This window comes from Populus alba, chromosome 1 (genome assembly GCF_005239225.2).
Source record: "Populus alba chromosome 1, ASM523922v2, whole genome shotgun sequence".
In the NCBI taxonomy this organism is placed as follows: domain Eukaryota; kingdom Viridiplantae; phylum Streptophyta; class Magnoliopsida; order Malpighiales; family Salicaceae; genus Populus; species Populus alba.
The window spans coordinates 25,190,879-25,211,478 of record NC_133284.1 but is presented as its reverse complement, the minus strand read 5'-3'; the positions used below and the strand labels follow the sequence as shown (position 1 = coordinate 25,211,478).

The window sequence follows — 20,600 nt, the reverse complement described above, 5'->3', positions numbered from 1 at the left end:
ACCATGACTCTTGAGCAATGTTGTTTTAAATGTATAAATAATGGTACGTAGCGAACTCGTTACTCATGGACTCATGAAATGCATCTCTTTTGCAAAGACCAAACCATCACATTACAAGAGGCCAAAGTTTATTGATCTTAATTGCTAGCATTTAAAATGAGGAAAGGTCATCTTTGTTATTCCTTTTACATTCTAAAAAAGTATATCCCTTGCCGTCCTTTTTTTAGCCATAATAATTTTTTATTTCATGAAAATTCCTAACTAGGATCACACCCCACACTAGAGGCAAGTGAGAATTTCAAAAATAAAAGAAAAAAAAAGTCGTGGGAAAGCTAAAAAGGAAAAAAGGCCCAAGAAACTCAAATGCTAAGGAGCATGCCCAAATCATAAGAAAGAGTGATAACCAAGATAAAGTGAGTATTCCCTAGAAAAGCAATAAAAAATAAAAAGAAAATATTGGGGATGGAGCTCATAATTAGAGGCAACACTATTGATTGTTGAGGACGAAATCCTAGTTCTGCTGTTGTTAACATGAACTAGCTTTGCTGTTGTATTTCTCATAAAAGGGAGCCAGATGTGAGGGACAGGGATGATACTGTTGTTGTGGCACAGAGAAGAAGTTCTTGCTAGACTGGGGGAAAGAGGAGATGAAGGCCTCTCCTGCAACACCAGATGAAAGCCTATATGGTAGCCTTTGGAGGTTGAAGGGGGTGGTCCTCTTTTGTTGAGTCTGTAAGATAAGGGAGATGAAAGGTGGTATTTTCATTTTGTATTCTGCTGAGTCTAGGTTATGTGCATAAGCTGAGAGGGAAAAGGGATAAGTTAAGAGTCGTTTCTGGAAGTCGGGAAAGAAGAAAAGGAAAGGGATGAGGAAGGGGGTAGCAACTAGTGTAGGTTTCACCACCTCCTTCTCTCTTTTGTTTTATGTTTTTCTCTTTTATGGTTTTTGATAATGGCCTTCTTCTAGGGTTTCTTCTAAATCCCATTTTTGCATACACTAGGATCTATATTTATAGTGCAAGAGCTCCATCGCATGTGAGAAATAAAGTTTCAATCAAACTCATTCTCTTTTTTGAAGTTTGAATTTGATTAAGAATCAAATTCAAAAGCGGATAATTATCATTATCTTGAATATAAGAATAAAATGATAAAAGCACATTGTAGTCCCTAGTTTTTGCATAAGCTAACAAATAACATTTTTCATCGAAATAATCTCTAATCTTTTAATTTTACATTTTAAACCCAGTAAAATTAAATTAAAAGCTAATGGGCTAAAATTGGGTTACAACAATAAACATGTCAAACAATGTACAAATTATAAAGCTTTACATACCATGCCCACTTCTCTTTTGGTATAATCTTTTCACCATTTGATTCACATTGAAGTGATTAAAGGCTTTCATTATCTTATGTAAACATCCCTTTCAAAGTCATTCCAACAAGGCCTCACATTTATGTATGGCCTAGGAGTTCACCAAAAAAGAGGGACACCCCTACACCTCTTGCTCTTTAACTCAGGGAGCATCTCTATCAAACTTCATTGTTAACCACATTCATTGTCATCATTTTACAAGGATGGTTTTACCATCTAGTATGATATTTATAAGCCTTTTCATTTAGCTGGCGAAGATGAAGAACTAATAAATGTTATGATCATTATTAAAGAAACCATTTAAGGTGTAAAACTTTTTGAATATATCTATGGTTGGCTCTAACCTTACAAGCTTAAAATATTATTTAAAAGTTGTAAGGATAACCCATCCATTCATATGTAATTGGCTAGCATATATGTTAAAGTGAAAGAAGACATCACTCAAAAACTTTTTCAATAAGAAGCAATGCCCTAACTCATACATATAAAAAGGGGTTATAATCTTAAGCTTTCCATTGTAGGCACCCTTTTGTTTTCATGCTTATCTTTTTAGACTAGTGAAGGATTACAACTATATACACCCCTCCTTATTGATCGTTAGCCTTATCCAATTGCTCTATGGTTATAGTGGTACCCTCTATATTCTCAAGAGCCCTAGGTAATTTGAGGTTATCTAATGGACATGCATTATCATCTTTAGTTCGAGGACTAATTCTAAACGACCTAAACTCTCTGCTAGACCCTTTGGTTTTTGGTAACCCTAGTGTAAAGGTGAAATCACTACTAGATGGTACTTGCTTACCCCTTATTGGATCCATTTTTACAATTATGTATGTCGCACCCGACATCGCGACGGCCCACAAAAATATAATTCTCTTGATTTATTATGGAAAAAGAACATATTTCTGGCATCCGATTCTTTTAGGAAAAATGTTTTATTTGAGGAGTTGCCACCTAGTATTATGGTTACTAGGAACCTTAACTGGTCAACAGAGATTCTATGGCTCGGGATTGGTTACGTAAAAGGGAAGATATTATCACCCCTTAAATGTTCTGCCTAAGACAGACTGCATTGTTGGTTTTGTCTTAAATTGCTAAATGTTTATTAGTTTATGCTATGATGATTTGTTTATAATATTCCTGACTCTGGCGCCAGTGAATATTCGAGCTCGAATAATTCCAACTCTGGCGTTGGTAAAAATTCGTAGCTACGAAAATTAAATTCGATCAATATTTTTTATTCCTTACTCTAGCGCTAGTGAATAAATAAATAAAAATAAATTTATTTTTACACATGCACATATTTTTTATTTTTTTAGCTAAATATAATAAAAATACAACAAATAAAAATAATATAAATTTAAACCGGTATTTTTATTCCTGACTCTAGCGTCAGTGAATAAACCAATAAATTTACATTATTTTTATTCATGCATACACATTTTTTATTTTTTTTCTATTTTATTTTTCTGTTTTTATTTTTTATTTTTATTTTTTTGGGCTGCATGGTAAAAAAAGGTTCGGGTCACTGGTCCAAACCAGTGACCCGGCTGCCACTGTTGCATGCATGCGTGAGTGAATCACTCATGCATGCAACAGTAGCAGGGTAATTAATTTACCAAAAGAAGGAGAATTGAAGCACTTACCTGGCAAGGCTGAGGGACACGGCTGCTTCAATGGAGAACTGATGGATGCTCACGGTGTGGAAGAGCTGCTGGGGTGGTGCAGCTACGGGGTGAAGGCGAAGAGTTAGCTCTGGCCGGACGATGTCTCCTCCCTCCTGTTTTCTTGTCTATCAGCCCTCTCTTTCCTGGTCTCTCCCTCTTTTCTCCTTCGTCTTCTGTTCCTGGAATCTGCTGCTTTGCAAACGAAGATGGCGGTGTGGAAGGTTGTTCCACCAACACTGCTTCCTCTCCTCTGTTTCAGCTTTCCTCGTTATGTCGTCTTCTTCTTTTCTGTTTCGATTTGTTCCCCTGCTCGTCGTTCTTTTTCTTCTCTTCTGCTCGCGGCCTCCTTTTTTTCTTTGAGAAGAAAACAGAGGAATGCAAGTCTGCTCTTCTTTCTCCTTCAGCCCCCCTGGTTTCTCTGAGTTATTCCTCTGTTTTTTATTTGTTTACGATCACTTTTCTATTCTCTCAGTTTTGCCTTTCTTCCCCGTTTCCCTGGTTTGTTTTTCTGTCGTTCATGGCTCCCCTCTCCTTTCGGTTCTGACCTGTTTTCTCCCCAGTTTTTCCCTCGGTTCTGTCTTTTTTTCTTCCCCTCTCCTGGGTTTTTTTCGTGTCCTTTCCTGTCTCCCTAAACGTTCGTTCTTCTCTGGTTTTTATCCCCCCTTAGCATGCCATCGGTCGATCGTGCCTCTGTTTTAATGCAGGAGTAAAGGCAGTCGTTGTCATTTTTTCGGGTGAAGAAGATGAACAGTGTTGAGGATTTTTGCGTTTTGGTCCTTGATGTTTTGAACGTTTGCAGTCCAGTCCTTAGGTAAATTGCAATTGAACCCCTGCATCTCAGCTCTATTTACACATTGGTCCTTGGATTTTAATTTGTTGCCATCATGCCCCAATTAAACTCCAAACTTTGTTATTTCTTCAATTAAGTCCATGATTTCATTAATTTAATTAAATCCAAAGTCCAATTAAGTCTCAAAACTTATCAATTCTCCAATTAAATCCTTGATTGGATGAATTAAATTAATTTCAAGCTTAATTAAATCTCAAAACTTATCAATTCTCCAATTAAGCCCTTAATTGGATTAATTAAATTAATTCCAAGCTTAATTAGATTAATTCCAAAGTTTAATTAAACCCCAAAAACTTCCAATTATGTTGCCCTTAACCCAAATTTTAATTCATTCTTCATTTATTTCATTTTACTTGTTTTTTCATCATTGTTATCATCTTTTATCCTTTTCAATAAATGAAATAATAATAATAATAATAATAATAATAATTAAAATAAAAATAGTCAAAAATTGGGTTATGACAATGTAAAACTACTAAGGATGGATAGTTACCTTAAGTCAAGTCTCCTTGTACTTAGCTCCATGTAAAGTCAACACACTCCATACAATTATTCTTTACAAGGAACACAATTCACATGTCACATGTCACAACTACTTAGAAAGATGATTTAGAGATAAGTTTAGAAATATGAACTTTTGGGGTACAATGAAATGGATTGAAATGAAGTCCTTATATAGTGGGAGGCCTCCCTCATACTCAATCGAATTGTTGACATATATCATTGCCTTTAACAAATCCACCAAGTAAAGCCAATGCCACTATAAAATATTTCTCCAAGTATTTTTCATTTGAAATAAGCACTTTTTTTTTTTATCATGGTGCACACCTCTGCACACCAATACTCTGACAATGTGCCTCTTAATATAAGTTCTATTTTTCTACAGAGAAAAATCAAGGATCCCATCAAATAAATCAGGTGTATCTTTAAATCTTTATGTATTTTTACTATAAAGACTTTGGGAGCTACTGATGAACTAGGATTTATCAGTATTTTTTAATAACTTTATGTTGGCCCAAGCTCATTTTACCGATGACTCATGCATAAAGGGTTTTTGAAAAAAAGGTTTTAGGCCTAAGCATCAAGTACATGGATTAACACCATTGTGCCTAGGCAATGCATTTGAGCTAAACACTAGGATCATGCATGAGCCCATGGGCATCAGGAGCATGCTTGGCACCTCTTAGATCCAAGTCATGCACTTGGGCTTAGTGCGTTTCTTGGTACTTGTTAGGCCTTACCTTATGGTCTAGACCAAACGTATAGTCCCTTGGGATTTTTGTCCAATCCAAGCTTTTTAGCATGAATCTTACTCCATCTACACCCTTAGTTGTGCAAAAGTCTCACATGGTCCACCACATTTCCAACTCATTAATACAAGTGTAGATGATATTTATCTCATATTAATGCTTATGTTAAGGATATTTGTTTCTCATTAATGCTTGTGTAAATAATATTTTTACCTTATTAATGTATGTATAAGAGATATTTACCCCTTATTAATATTATTATGATGAAATGACTTTCTAGTCCTTTCTCTCAAGCAATAAGACAAGGTTCAGGAGGTATAAATACCATCTGAACACTTAGGTAAGGGGTTCATAATTTTCATTTTCAATATACACACTACATCATCATTTATAGAGAACTTATTCTCATACCAAAACAAGAACAAATAATCTTGTTCTTAGAATTTAACGCTTTTTGCATATTTATCACATCTTCCTTTATAAAAATATTGTCTTAAACATATAAGGATTCCCAAATCCACCCAAAAAATAATTGTTTTGCAGGTATTAAGATCCCTACATCAAACTATCACCTTCCTTTGCTATGGAGAATGGATATGATAGCATGAACACTTGATTAAGTCCATTATCTAACCATCTAAAAACTTTATTATTAAGTATCTTGGATTTTTGAAATATCATAAGAAAAGGCATTCAATTAATTATAACTTAACATTATAATTAGTGAAAATAATTAATTCTTCATCATAATATAAAATTATTATTTAATCTCTATGTTTTTTATATTTATTTATAAATTAATCATCTTTTTCCATTTTAGGTTTATTTTCAATTTATTTTGATTTTTTATTTTGAAAAAATAAAAAAGATAAAAAATTATGTAAATACGATAGAAAGTTTGAAGAGAAAAGAAAACATTTTTAAAAAAACAAAATATTATTAAATTAAACATGGACAACAATAGTCAAAGGACTCTTAAATTATTTTCTTAATAAACTACAAGGACTAAATTATAATTAACTCAAAAACGTTGTATCAATTATTATTATTATTATTATTATTATTATTATTATTATTATTATTATTTCACATGCACCATTAACATGAATCTAAATGGTGAAGATAAATGTAGTTCATTTGAATAGTGTTTCTCTCTTTTCTTTTTTTGATCCTTGAAATTTTTATATTTTGATCTCTCAAATTGTTTTCTTTATTTGATCCTTTAACATTGCTTAGATTTATGGTTAGTTTTTGTGATTTATTTTTTGTATATGAAGATCTTGAGTTATCAAGAAAATGTTCTGCTCGATTTAGTATAAAAAATTTAATTTTATTGATTTAAAATTATTAAAGTTTAGGGAACTAAATTTAAGATTTAGATAATATTTAGTTTCTTTTTTAAGTGATCAATTAAGTGATTTTTCATTAACTCAATTAAACATTGAAGTTATTGGTCAATTAATTCTCCATTTTAATTTTACTGAAATAATTTCATGGAAATTAATGAAAAATATTGAAAAGAATTTTCATGTTTCTGTATAAACTTTTTCAAGATTTATTAAATGGGAAGATGATCTTGATGGTTGCCGTGGTTAAGAAATAGTATTTATTTCCTTATTTACGGTGTGAAAATCTAACACTCCCTGTCATGTTTTGTTAATATTTTCTTAATGCAAATTAAATCGAAGGAAATCTTACTAATAACCTTCTTGCCGATTAAATATAAATGATGATCAGGTATCGAGCTGAACTTAAAAACCATGTCGCGTATCACTGGCTGAAACTCATATCGGAAGAACCCAAAAAAAAAAAAAATCTCTCTTTGTATTATTAGTTAGTCAAATGGAATAATTGGATAATGCAAGAGAAAAAACAGAAGGAAGAAAAACATTCACCCAAAGAACATATTTTTTTTAGAGGGAAAGGTTAATACATGGCAATTCCATCTCTTTAATTATTCTTCATACTTTTTTTTATTCCTTCTGTTAGGTTATCTCATTTGTTTAATATAACTTGTGAGATTTTGCAGACTTGCTTAAGTTTGCTTATATTTTTTTTGTGTTTTTTTATTGATTAATATTTTTTTAATTGTTCTTTTATATTTGAATTGTTGGGAATTGAGCATCATAATATTTTTTTAATTTGATTTCTATGAAATTATCTTGACCTCATAACTTGGATAAGAGGTTTGATATGTTATCTCAAATTAACATGATTCGTTTTTTATTTGTTTTTTTTATTATTATTAATTTCATCATTTAATATTGAGTTGTCTAAGAATTAAGATTTCATGTCTTTTTTTCTATTGGCAAGCGTTCTTTTTGTGCAAGTCATTATGATGACTTTTTTTTTGTTATAAAAAATCATTCTATTTAATGTTATTACTTTTTTCTTTATCATATATTTAAATAAAGATAATTTATTTGATCTAATTAGATTTATAATCTGAATCATAAATTTTTTATTACTTTATTAAAATATATTAACAATGTCGTCTCAATAATTTTTTTACATTAAAAAAATTAAGTCCAATCTATAATATAAGGCGTGCCACTATCTAATAGTATATTAAGCACTAAAGGTTTTCTTAAAGTTAGTAACATACACAACAGAAATAATATATATTTTGGAACCGATAGTTATAGACAAACATTTAAGAATACATGCTGATCACTTTCAAATTAGAGTACACAAATGAAATAATTGATATACCACTACTAATAAAAAAAATAGTTTTTATCTTTTTTGCCCAACTAGATAAAATTGATGATATAAAAAAATTTAAGAAATTATTGGTTGAATTATTCTTTTGACAAGCTAAATAAATAAAATAAAAAAACTTAATTTTCATTTTTATGTTATAAATGCATAATGTAAATACTACTAATCTATTTTAAATATAAAAGGAAAAAAATAAAGATAAACTACAATAATATTTTAATGATATTATAAAATTATAGAAACCATTTAAAATATTTATTACTATTTAAAAATAGTTAAACTAAATAATTTTTTAAAAAATGAAAGGGATGATAGTTAAAATCAAATTAAAAAACAAAAAAAACAAAAACAAAAACAAAAGGCTAAAGGCTATTGAACCTGGTAGGTCAAACTCTCGCTCGTGGTTTTCTCTCTCTCTCTCTAACTAAACAAACAACACATTGTTTACTATTACATTTTCAATAACCAAAAAATAAAGGGCCAAGCTTTTAGATCCCTAAAATAGGTGATTAGAAAATTAGGGATGGAGATTTGAGTTTCTAAAATATAATTTTCAACTTGTTTTTACAACACCCAAAAACAATCATAAGAATTTCAATAAACTTATTTTCAATCCAAAAACAACCTCTAAACACTCTATAAACTGAAAAATCCAACCAAATAAGTTTTTTTTTATGGGTCTTGATTTTTTTTTTTTTTGCATGTTTAAATACAACACCACCTTCATTAAACATTGTTCTTCAAGAAGAATCTATTTACACCAAGATTGGCCATTTTTTTAGATGGATGTGCCTCATCGAACCCTTTTTCTCTCATCTTTTTTTTTTAATGATTTTCTATCTCCTCTCTCAACATTTAAGTACTGAAATGTAAGATTAAAATGTAAAATTCTAAAATAACAACGACCAAATATGCAAAAAAAAAAAAATTAAAGGACCAAAGTAAAGTTTTCCATGCCTTTGGACATTGCAAAAGAAGAAAAAAGGCTTTGTTTTTTGTTTATGCTAATCTTGATCACTGTTCTTTTAGATTTCTTTTTAACAATAACATCTTTTTTTGCAAAATTGATCTTTCATTTAGTGTCGGAATATTATCTAACATCTCACATATACAAGAGTATGCAAATCAAAATAAATCTTAAAATATAAAACCATGTCAACATAACTTCTAAGGAATAGGTAAAAGAAGTTTCAATGGCCAAAATGTAAATAACTAAAAACTTGAGGATATGAAAGAAAATATAGCCCATGAATATTTTTTCAATGAATAGTGAAAAAGAGTGTGGATGAACATTGTCATGACCCCTTTTTTACCCCCTATTTTGAACATATTTCTAAAGAATACAAGAATTTCTAAAAAAATTATATTTTTAATGTAATTCAGCTAAAATTTAGACATTTTGATGATTTTGTTTTGCTTGTTGTATTAATATTAATGATTTTTCAAAAGTAAAAAATTCATAAGAATTAAAAAAGAGAGAAAGAAAAGAAAATCAAAGACAAAGAATAAAAAATGTTTAGTTTGCATAATGAAGGACCAAAATAACTAATACAATAAGGATATTCTAAGATGGGGTAGATGATTAGTACTTAAAAGTGTATTTTTATCAAGGTTTTATATCATCATTTTGCATTTGAAGTATCAAAAACTCCTTAACTAGAGCATGTTTTATAATAATATGTCTAATAATATAAGGTATCTTTAATTTATGGTAAATGTTCATCTTAAATACAGGCATATCACATAAATCAAAGGATTGATTGATGAGTTTAACTACTGAAATTATGAAGACAAAGAAAGGGCTAAGCTTAGAAAAGAGATGTTGGTTCAGTCCAAACTAGAACATCATTCGGTTATTGGATCATAACTGAAGCTGTATAACTTGGATTTAGGTTTGGTTTATATGTATGAAAAGCTAAGATATAAACCTAAAACTTTCATGATAGTCCAAGATTTAAAAGTGTCATTTTCGGGTTCAATTGGTAGCAACAACGGAGAAGTCGGAATTTGTCCTGCAGCCTAGACATTGTTTAGTGTTTAGCCTATACCTCGAGTTTTAGAAGTCCAAATGCATCAATTCTTGTTTTGTTGGAAAGCTAAGACAATTTCCCATAACTTTCATGAAGACTATCTATTCAAATTCTAACGTTAGCAATAATGTTTTATTAAAACAAGAAGATAAGGATTATCACCAAGTCAAGATGTGGCTACCCACTCAATAATTAGTCAACAAATCAATAGTTCTAAATTTGAGCTTATAAAAAAATGCATTTGTCATGCATTTAGGTATTTTGGTGTTCATATCAAGATCACTCTTTTTATTTGTATTTTGTAATCTTTATTTTTATTTTATGTTATATTAATCTCTTATTTATGCTTTTCATTTCATTTACTATATACTTAGTTAACTTATATCATGTTTATGTTCTTATATTGTTTATTTATATTTTCCTTCTTCATGATGTTCAACTAAGTTTGTTTTGTCAATATGAAAAGATTTCACTAATGGTGTTATAATAGATATGCTATAAACTCAACATGGACTTCAATGTTTATATCCAATAAAGTTTATCTTATTAATTCTTAATACATTACTTATTAAATGGTTAATATAGATTTGTGTTGTATAACACTTGGTGCAACAAATGCTTGGCACTTTCATAGCCAATCGTATGGTATAACCTACACCTGTACTATGAAAATGAACTTAATTTTTTTTTAACATAAGTTAACATCATGAATTCCTGACAATATTTAAAAGTATGGTGTTACTAAAATAAGATAATTAATACGATCATGCGAAAAATTTATAATGAACTATTAAGGATAAATCATCCGATTGAAACTTTCTTTATGTATGGTTTATAGTTGATTAATAAAAAGAGTTTATACTATACTTTTTTGCTAATACTATTAGTGGATCCTCTAACCTTGATAATTGCTTTTATCTTTGATTAATACTCACATCAATATCACATCTCAAAAGTTCTTTTAAACTCCTTTTCATTTTTTGTTGATAATTTAATATAGTTCACCTTCTTGTGGTTCCACCTCGGTCTTGCCAGGTTATTTATTACTTCGACACTCCTACACTTGGGATAAGACATCAATCTTTTGATCGTGTTAGTAGAGTATTCTTAGAATAAGAAATAAAAAAATAAGAATATTCCTAGATGGGGTGGTATAAATAGAAAATATATTTTTAATAGAAAAGAGGATGTGTAAAAAAAATACTAGCCTCTATAGAGCAATTTGAGAAAAGAAAAAGGGGGAGGTGCAATAATAAACCCTAGCTAGAATTAGGAGATGGAAAAAATAGAAAAAATGAAGATAGAAATCTTAGCAGTGGTATATAAGAAAAAAAAAACCTAGCCTACATTTCTTCCCCCATAAAACCCTAGCCTCCATCTTATTTTCCCTCATGGTGGAAGAAAAGTTTTATAGAACACTTTTGAGGAGAGATTTTCAAGGGAAAAAAGAGAGAAGAAGAAAGAAGGAAGAGAAGGGCTCACCATTTTTGGACTTTATCTCACTAAACTAGAACTTTTCTCTCCCTCAATCATACCGATCAATCTCCATTTCTCTCGACCACCATCTAGACCTCTTCTCTACTGGAGTTGTCATGCTATCACATCGTGACAAAAAAAAAAAAAAAACTTTCTAAACTTAAAGGGAAAAATAAAAATAATAGAGTTGTCACCTAGTAATTAAAGGAGACTAGAAATCCTAGAATAGATATTAGTTTTAGATATTCAGATACTAGATTAGTTATGCTTAAAGAAATATCGACATCACTCTTATTACATCCTTTCAAACAAAAGATTAACTTTGATATATGTTTTTATAAATTTATTATATGCATGCTATTAGTTATCTAAATTTATTTCTACACTTATTTTCTAATTATTTTAACAAAAGAATAATGTTATTCCCTAAAAATAGAAGACTTATTGATAATGGATATTTTTATGTTAATTCTTCAAAATATATGATTTTGTCGATTTAGAAAAAAAATTAATATTAATTCCTAAAAATAAAAGATTTCGTGAATTTAAGAAAAATTTGATATTAATCCCTAAAAATAGGCTATCTAGTCTATTTTAGAATTTTGGATGGTAATTCCTAAAAACAGGCATTTTCATCAATTTACAAAAATTTGGATAATAATCCCTAAAAATAAACGATTTCATCTATATCAGAAAATCAATCTAAATTGATAAAACTTTCTATTTTCAGAGATTATTTTTAAGATTTTTATAAATCGATGAAATTATCTATTTTTAGCGATTGTTGTCCAAAATTCCTAAATCAATTAAATAACTTATTTTTAGAGATTAACAACAAAAATTTTCTAAACCAATGAAATTGCTTATTTTTAAGGACTAACTTCAAAGTTTTTCCCAAATTGAAGAAATTGTTTATTTTTAGGTATTAACATCAATTTTTTCTTTATTGATAAGTCTTCTATTTTTAAGGACTAACATTATTTTTTATTAAAATAAATCATAAATAATCTTAGAAATAAATTTAGATAATTAATAGCATGCACAAAATAAACTTAGAAAAACATATAGTAAAGAAAACATTTCATTTGAAATAATGAAGTAGGGGTGATGTCGATATTTTTTTGGGTATAACTAATTAAATATCTGAATTTCTAAGACTAGTGTCTATTTAGAATTTCTAATTTTCTTTAATTACTAGGTGAGAATTCCATTATATTTATTTTTCATTTTAATTTTGGAGAGTATAGTATTTATCATGGTGTGACAAACATACATATATGCATGGTGAAACAATGATTTATTTTAGTTTTAGTTATAATTTCTTTGTTAATGTTAATATGGAGTAGTGACAATAGTGAAAAAAAACTTAAAAGATATCTGGTACATGGATTCTCAGATATCCTCCACATTGCTAAGCATATAATATTTATACTTGGCAAGAAATAAAAATTTAGTAATATGTTTTTATTGTGTCGGGGTTTATGTAAAAAATCCGTAATGATTTTCAACAAACTTTCTATTATACCCTTAAGACATAATGTTTATAAGATTCAATAATAATTTTAAAATTATAAGAAAATGAAAAATATCAAATAAAATAATAAGTCTGCCACCAAATTGCATAGCATATATATGTTAATTAATGATTTTAATAATATAATCAAGTTATTAAAAATATATATCAGGTTGTTCAAACAAGTTATAACTTTATAAAAATTATATTATTACCGGTAAAAACAAGGATATTCCTGGCCATTTAAAATGAAAACATGGACAATTAAATAAAAAAACATTTAGTATATTTAGTATAATATGCAATGAATGCAAAATTCCCTGACATTTATTATTTTTAATATTTTTTACAAAAATATTTTTAATATTCAATATATCTTAGCGCAGGAATTTACCGCAATCCCTTTTAGTATATTTGAAAATATCTTCCATTATTATAACCCGAGGGACTAAAATGAATATTATTTTAAAAATAAATGACTAATTTAACAGATTTTACATTGTTTTGAAACTCGCACCGTCTTTAATGATTAACTTGGGACCTAGCTGACTCGAGACTGGATTAACTTAGGTTGAAAAACTAGATAAAAAAAACTAGTTGGTCCATTAAAAAAACTTATGTTAATCTGGTTAAATCTGATTATCAACCTGTATATTTTAATTTTTTATTAAAATAATATTTTTTAGTTTTTTTTTAAGTTGATTTAGGTGGCATCATTTTAATTATTTTTAAAAGAAAAATTTTGGGTCAATCCCAAATCACACTCTATACTAAAAGACATTAGTCTTTTCACTGTCCGAATCCAAGTGAAAGGCTGATTTTACCATTTGGTGAGCAAAGTAGCATGCCTTGGGTCTAGGGTATTGATTAGTACTTAAAAGTGTATTTTTATCAAGATTTTACATCATCATTTTGCACTTGAAGTATCAATAACTCCTTAACTAAAGCATGTTTTATAATAACAAGTCTGAACTATAAGATACCTTAATTTATGGTAAATGTTCATCTTAAATGCAGACCTATCACATAAATAAAAGGATTGATTGATGAGTTTAAGTACTGAAATTGAAAGGACAAAGAGAGGGCCAAACTTAGAAAATAGATGTTGGTTTAGTCCAAACTAGAACACTATTTGATAATTGGGTCATATCTAGAGCTATAGATCTCGGCTTTAGGTCTGCTTTATATGGATGGAAAGATAAGACATAGGCCTAAAACTTTCATGTGGAGTCCAAGATTTAAAAAGGTCGTTTTCAAGTTCAAATTCTAGCAACAACGGAGAAGTTCAAATCTGTCCTGCAGCTCAGACATTGTTCAGTATTTAGCCAATATCTCGAGTTCTAGAAGTCCAAATAACCTCAATTTTTTTCCTGGAAAGTTGAGACAATTTTTTACAACTTTCATGAGTAAAGTTGGTTCAAATTTTGACGTTATCAATGATGTTTTGTTCAAACAAGAAGATATGAATTGTCACCAAATTAAGATGTGGCCACCCACTCAACAATTATTCATCAAATCAATAATTCCAAATTTTAGCTTATAAAAGGAGGCATTAGCCATGTGTTTAGGCATCTTAGTTATTTTTGTAATGCTCTTTATTTCTCTCTTTTTATTTTTGTAATGCTTAAATTTTGCTTTCATTAATATCTTGTTTATGCTTTTCCTTTCCATTCCTTTACTTAGTTAACTTGTATCTTATTTATATTTTTATCTTGTTTATTTATGTTTATCTTTTTCATTATGTTTAGTTAAGTTTATTATGTCAAGGTGAAAAGGTTACACTAATAGTGTAAGAATAAGTATAATATAAACTCAATAGGACTTGAATGCTTATATTATAAACAACTTACTATTAACATGTCTTATCATTTTTATCTTATTAATTCTTAATAACTTACTTGTTAAATGATTAATCTAGATTTATGTTGTATACCACTTAGTATACCAAATGCTTGGCACTTTCATAGCCTAATTGTATGGTATAACCTACTCTTGTGCTATGAAAGGAACTTTATTTGTTGTTAACATAAGTTAGCATCATGAATTCCTGACAATATTTAAAAGTTTGGTGTTACTTAAATAAGATAATTAATATGATCATGTTAACAATTTATAATAAGCTATTAATGACAAATCATCCTATTGGAACCTCCTTTATGTGTGGCTTCTAATTGAGTAATAAAAAGAGTTTATATTATATTTGTTTGAAGTACCATTAGTGGATCCTCTTACCTTGACATTTGTTTTTATCATTGTTTAATCCTCACATTAATTAAATATCTCAAAGTCTTCTTTAAGTTCTTATTATTATTATTATTATTATAGTTAACCTCCATGTGGTTCCACTTCAGTCTTGCTGGGTTATTTATTACTTCAACACTCCTACACTTAGGAGAAGACAACAATCTTTTTTGTCGTGTCAGGTATGATAGTATTTTCATGTTACATATTGGTCATTACTTGAAAGAAAGGGGCTAGACTGTAATTTTGTGTGTTTTTTTTTATAGTGTGATTACTTAATTGCCATTGAAAGACAAAAAAAAAAATCATTTGGGTCAAAAGGCTTTTAAGTTTTTGACTTTATTTTTATACAAGTTATTTTATTACCCTTGAAAATTAAAAATAATTGTCTTTGACTTAGGGCTCTTTTGTCATTTACATTTTGTCATTTGGTAGTTATTGGGGGCAATAGGGTAATTTGGTGTATATATATAAAAAAAGATCAGATGAATAGTGTCAGTCACCTTCAGATGGTGTGCGGCATTACCGATGCCAAAGCCATGATTTCAGAGTGGCTTCCGAAACACCTTGGCGTCCCCTCCATGGATTAGCGTCACGTGTGACACTATCGCAAACGGGGTGACATGTGTGGCCTTTTGTTTTATTTTTTCTTTTCCTCTCTCTCCTACTCAATTTCCATGTTGAAATTAAAAAAAAAAAAATCATATTAGCCCCTAAAGTTTGTTGTACTTAAGATTTCATTCCTATTCTCTTTATTATAATTTTTAAAATTTAGAATACTTTATGAAATTAAAAGGTCTTTCAATTTATTTTCTTATTCTCTTTGTTGCACTTTTTTTAAATTTAGAATAGTTTATTAAATTAAGAATTGTTTTCAATTTCATTCACAATTAATATTTTCATATATCATATTTGGTTTCTATTTTTTGAATTACTATTTTTTTTTTGGATGGTTTTGGCAATTGTTTTTTTTTTTTTGCAATTTCATCATTCTTTAGTTTTGTTTGCCATCAAATCTATTTTTTACATTGTTCTAATTTTTTTACCCTACAAGATTTTTTTTATATTGATTTTTTGATTATTTTTATTTCATCTTCCAACATTTAATTAGTTGAATGTTTAGCTTGTTAGTTGAGTCCGGGTCTAAATTTAACAGTTTGTGGGTTTAAAATATTAACCGATTTACGATGTTGACATAGGTTTTTTTGGCTTTTTTTAGCTTTCGCCCCTATCCTCCAGTATTTTGTTATTTTTTAATTCACTTTCGATGGTATTTTTTTTCATATTTCATCCTCTAACATTCATTTTTACTCTCTTTCTATATGATTTGTATTTATTTTTAAAAATAACAATGGTTGCCTTGAGTTTTTTTTTTCTATTTTTTGTTAAATTTCACTTCTTTGAAAAGAATTTTATTTTTTTAATTAAATTAAATTTATTGATTTCATCATCTAACATTTAATTCAAGGTAATACTTGAAGAAATTTTTTTTTTTTTAATTTTTTTTTTGGAAATTGGTATTCTTTTTGTTATTTTTGTTTTTACATTTTGTTTCTGTAGAGTTATCATAATACCATGTCTTGGATTATGGATTCATCAGGTTTATCAAGTTTGACTTGAGTTTTTTTTTTTTTACTACTTTTTAATTCGCTTTTGACCTCGAGTCAATAACTAAAATCTTAGATTTTTTTTTTTAAATAAATTTATATTTTCTTAATATTGTTTTACAATAAAAAAAAATGATAGGCATGTGATGTAGCACATGCCACCTATCTATCTCTTTCTAAATCAAGTTTTAAAAATATTATAACAAAAGCTAACTGGTGTGGGGAAATCATTATAGATTAAGAGACATTTCATTGTGGATTGTAATACTAGTTTCAAGCCTTAGAAAAGATTAAAAAAAAATTTAAATAAAAACAAAAAATTTGCCTTTGGGGGTATTTTGATATTTTTACTTGGGTATTTGTGTAATTAAGAGGACTATGAGTGGCATTTTAGTATTTTTCACATTGTATTTTTTAATCAAAAAGTTCTTGGTGCGTGTTCCACGCGCCCAAGCAAGTGGGCAACACCCATATCATTAAGGAAGCAAGTGAGATGCTTCCTGGGGGCAAAATTTGACCATCCATCGTATAACTAGATGCATAGCCGTGTCCTCTTCAATATGAAACGGCATGTGTAAACATATTATGGTTGGATTGCCGTTGGTAATCAATCATTTGTGTTTTTCTTTCTTTTCTCTCTTCTGACACCTAAAATGTACAATTGTCCTCTCTTCGTTTATTGCTTGCTTGTGACTAGCATGACTGTCAGACTTGAGTCCCTTGGGTCTTATATGGCTGCCAAACCATAGCGTTTTAATCTGGCAGTCATGCTAGACTCACGGTGCTTGGGTCAAAAAATTTAAAATTTTTCTACAACACGATTAGATTGCAAAAACAAAGAGTACCTCATTTAAGCAGGAGTTTTCATTCATATGCAGTAGAACTTAACTGCAAGTTCTTTTTTATTTGTTTAACTTATTTTATAAATTTGTTATATTTAAAGATGAAAGAATGAAAAAAAAAAAATATTGAGTTCTAAGTGATTTATTTCAAGTTTTCAAAAATAAACTTTTTTTTTTGTATGCATTGTGGATGAAAATATTAATTGTATGTTTCCATCCAAGTGTTGGACAATTTTTTAAAGGGTTTATGCTTTTAAAAATTTAAAATGTTGTTGCATAATCTAATTGTCAAAGTTTGTTACAAGTAGAGTTCTACATTATAAATATTAGTATTTATGAAAATTTGAAATATATGATCATAAAAAAAACTTTTGAATTGATACATTATGTTGTAGGAAAAGAAAATATTGTATATGTAAAAAACTTGTTGTCCTTTTTAACTATCTTATTTTGTGTAATTTTGTTGATGATTTCTTCACAAAAATAAGAGATTAGTAAAAACAAATTGAGTGACTTTTAGGGACGCGTGTGGTTATGTCCTAAAATATAAAAAAAATATAAAAATATATTTGTTAAAATGATAAAGATAAAAATACAAAATAAATATGTTTTTAGAATAACTATAAGTGAATTCGTATATATTTTTTTTTAAAATGCATATATTTAACATTGTTGCCAGACTCAGGTGCATGGGTCTTATCATAACACATTTTTGGTTATTCCCTCAAATTCACTTTTTCTCTTCTAAAAAATAAAAAATATATATTCAAACTAAAAACAAAAAAATCCAAAAAATAATAACAGTGAGAAGAGGATGTCAGAACACCCAGAAAATAGTTAGAAGTTGGTTGAGGAGGCTAAAAAAATTCAAAGGTTAAAATTTGATAGTATATTTTACAGATGAAGAGCCTTGTTGACAAATAAAAACTTAATTTGAGGAAAAAAAGTCCAAAATCAGATATTTATGTACTCAATTAAATTTTAGTGGAGGTTTAATTGAATTTATATATGGTTTGATTACAAGAAAAATTAATTTTAAGTCAATTTAGGCTTTAATTGGAAGAAATTAAAGTTATGGGGTTAAAGTATAATTTTTTAGACTTGATTTGGTCAAATCAGGGGCTTAATTGCATAGATATTAAAGTTTGATAGCCAATTAGGGACGTGTTTGAAGAAATCCAAAACCAAGGACCAAATTAGAAAAGGCTTGTAAATAAAAGGATTGAAATTAACCAAATCAAGGGTCAAATTGAAGAAATTAAAAGTTTATTGATTAATTAATTGTCAAATTGCATAAATCCAAAACCAAGGACCAAAGGGAAAAATGCGCTGAAATCTAGGGTTTAAATTGAAGTTCTTCATGGGTAAAATTAAATAAAATTAAAAGTTTAAAGCCAATCAGGGATGTAGATAGAAGTAAATCATAAATTGAAGGACTAAATTGTAAGATACTATTCATCTTCTTCTCTAGCGAGGCTGGTTGGGTGACCACCTTCCCAAGGCATTTGGCGCCTTGTTTCTTCACAAAATTGGATGAAACGTACACGCAAACGATCTTGTGATACTTGACTACATACTAATGTAAGCTATTCGGGTTGATGAGGCTGCATATGTGGTGGTACTGCCTTAAAGTGGCTAACCCGACCAGCCATTTTTCTTGCAAAACTGACAGTTCATCATTGCTACTTTGAGCCAATGGTTGGGATGCTTTCGGGTCAAACCAATGGCTAAGATTTTGCACCAGAAGAGACAAAGTGTCCCTCTTTCACCACCTATAAATAGATTTTATCTTCATATTTAGGGGGTGGAGAAATTTCAGTCCAAAGATAGCCAAAAAAACCAGCCTCCCTAACCGGGTTTTTGCTACTAGCATAACCTCTCTGTTTCTCTCTCCACCGCGGCCTCCTACCACAACCACCACCACTGATCTATTCACCTCCATATCCACCAACCCAGATCTTCATAGGAGGCGGATCATCCACCGCGACTATTACCATTGTCAACCTCTTCATATTTCTTCTCATTTCTTCCTCTTCTTGCAGCAACCACAGCTGCCACTACAGCAACACCAGCCGTCGTTAGCTCAGTTACCAGAGCACCTCCATTCCAGGTAATTCTCGTACTTTTGTCTTTGTTTTCCCGTTTCATTCCCTTGCATGCAGAATATGCGTTGTTCATGTTTCTGCGATTCAAGGCAAAATAATTACCCAGTTATTGTGCATAAGCACAGTAACCAAATAATTACATTTGGCTGGTTACTGTGCATGGCACAATAACCAGCACGTGTTGGATCATCAACCCAGTCCATCGGCTGGGCTGAGTCTATCCCAATATAAGGTAGTTTGTGTTTTATTCGGGTTGGTCCCAGCCTAATTTTGTTTTGGGTCCAGCCCGTTCAAAAATTTACAAAACAAAAATACATTTTCAAAAAATTCATGATTTTCTTGCATATTTTTCTATCTATTTTAATTAATATCAGTTCATTTTTTATATACCGTAAAAACACAAATACGGTATTAAAATACTCGATTTTCATCAAAACTTTTTAAAAATCTTTTTTTTTGTTTTCATGCATACGGCCAAGTCTTTCAAAGAAAAAATGATATCATATTTTCATACAACAAAAATTCAAAAAATATGTATTAGCATGCATCTTGGCTTTAATAACTAGTTTATTAAAGTCATGTGAACTCGGTCAATATTTTAAAAAACACTCAAAAAAAATATAATTTATCTTCTTTTAATATCTGAATTACGAATTTATACGTAAAACATATTCTCAAAATTAAAAATGTAGTTTTTCTTAAAAGTTAGCATAGTTAGGTTTTTACCTGATAAGATAAAAACCTTCTTATTGAGGAGGATTTTTTTTAAATCATGGATAGACTAAAAATTAGAGAATACGACAAGATCTTAGTTTTTATCAGACAATAAAACAATGCAGCTTACCTTAGGTAGAAGCATATTTGGGATGCTAATATCTTCTTTTTACGCAACCAGTCTTCGTACTCAATCTCTAAGACCAACTAGG

General features: G+C 29.3%; 1 pseudogene; it reads right to left on the bottom strand.

Moving 5' to 3' along the window:
* The window catches only part of LOC140954870 (uncharacterized), a 45,893-nt pseudogene extending 26,146 nt beyond the window's left edge, over window positions 1–19,747 (bottom strand).
* Window positions 19,748–20,600: the final 853 nt, after the last annotated feature.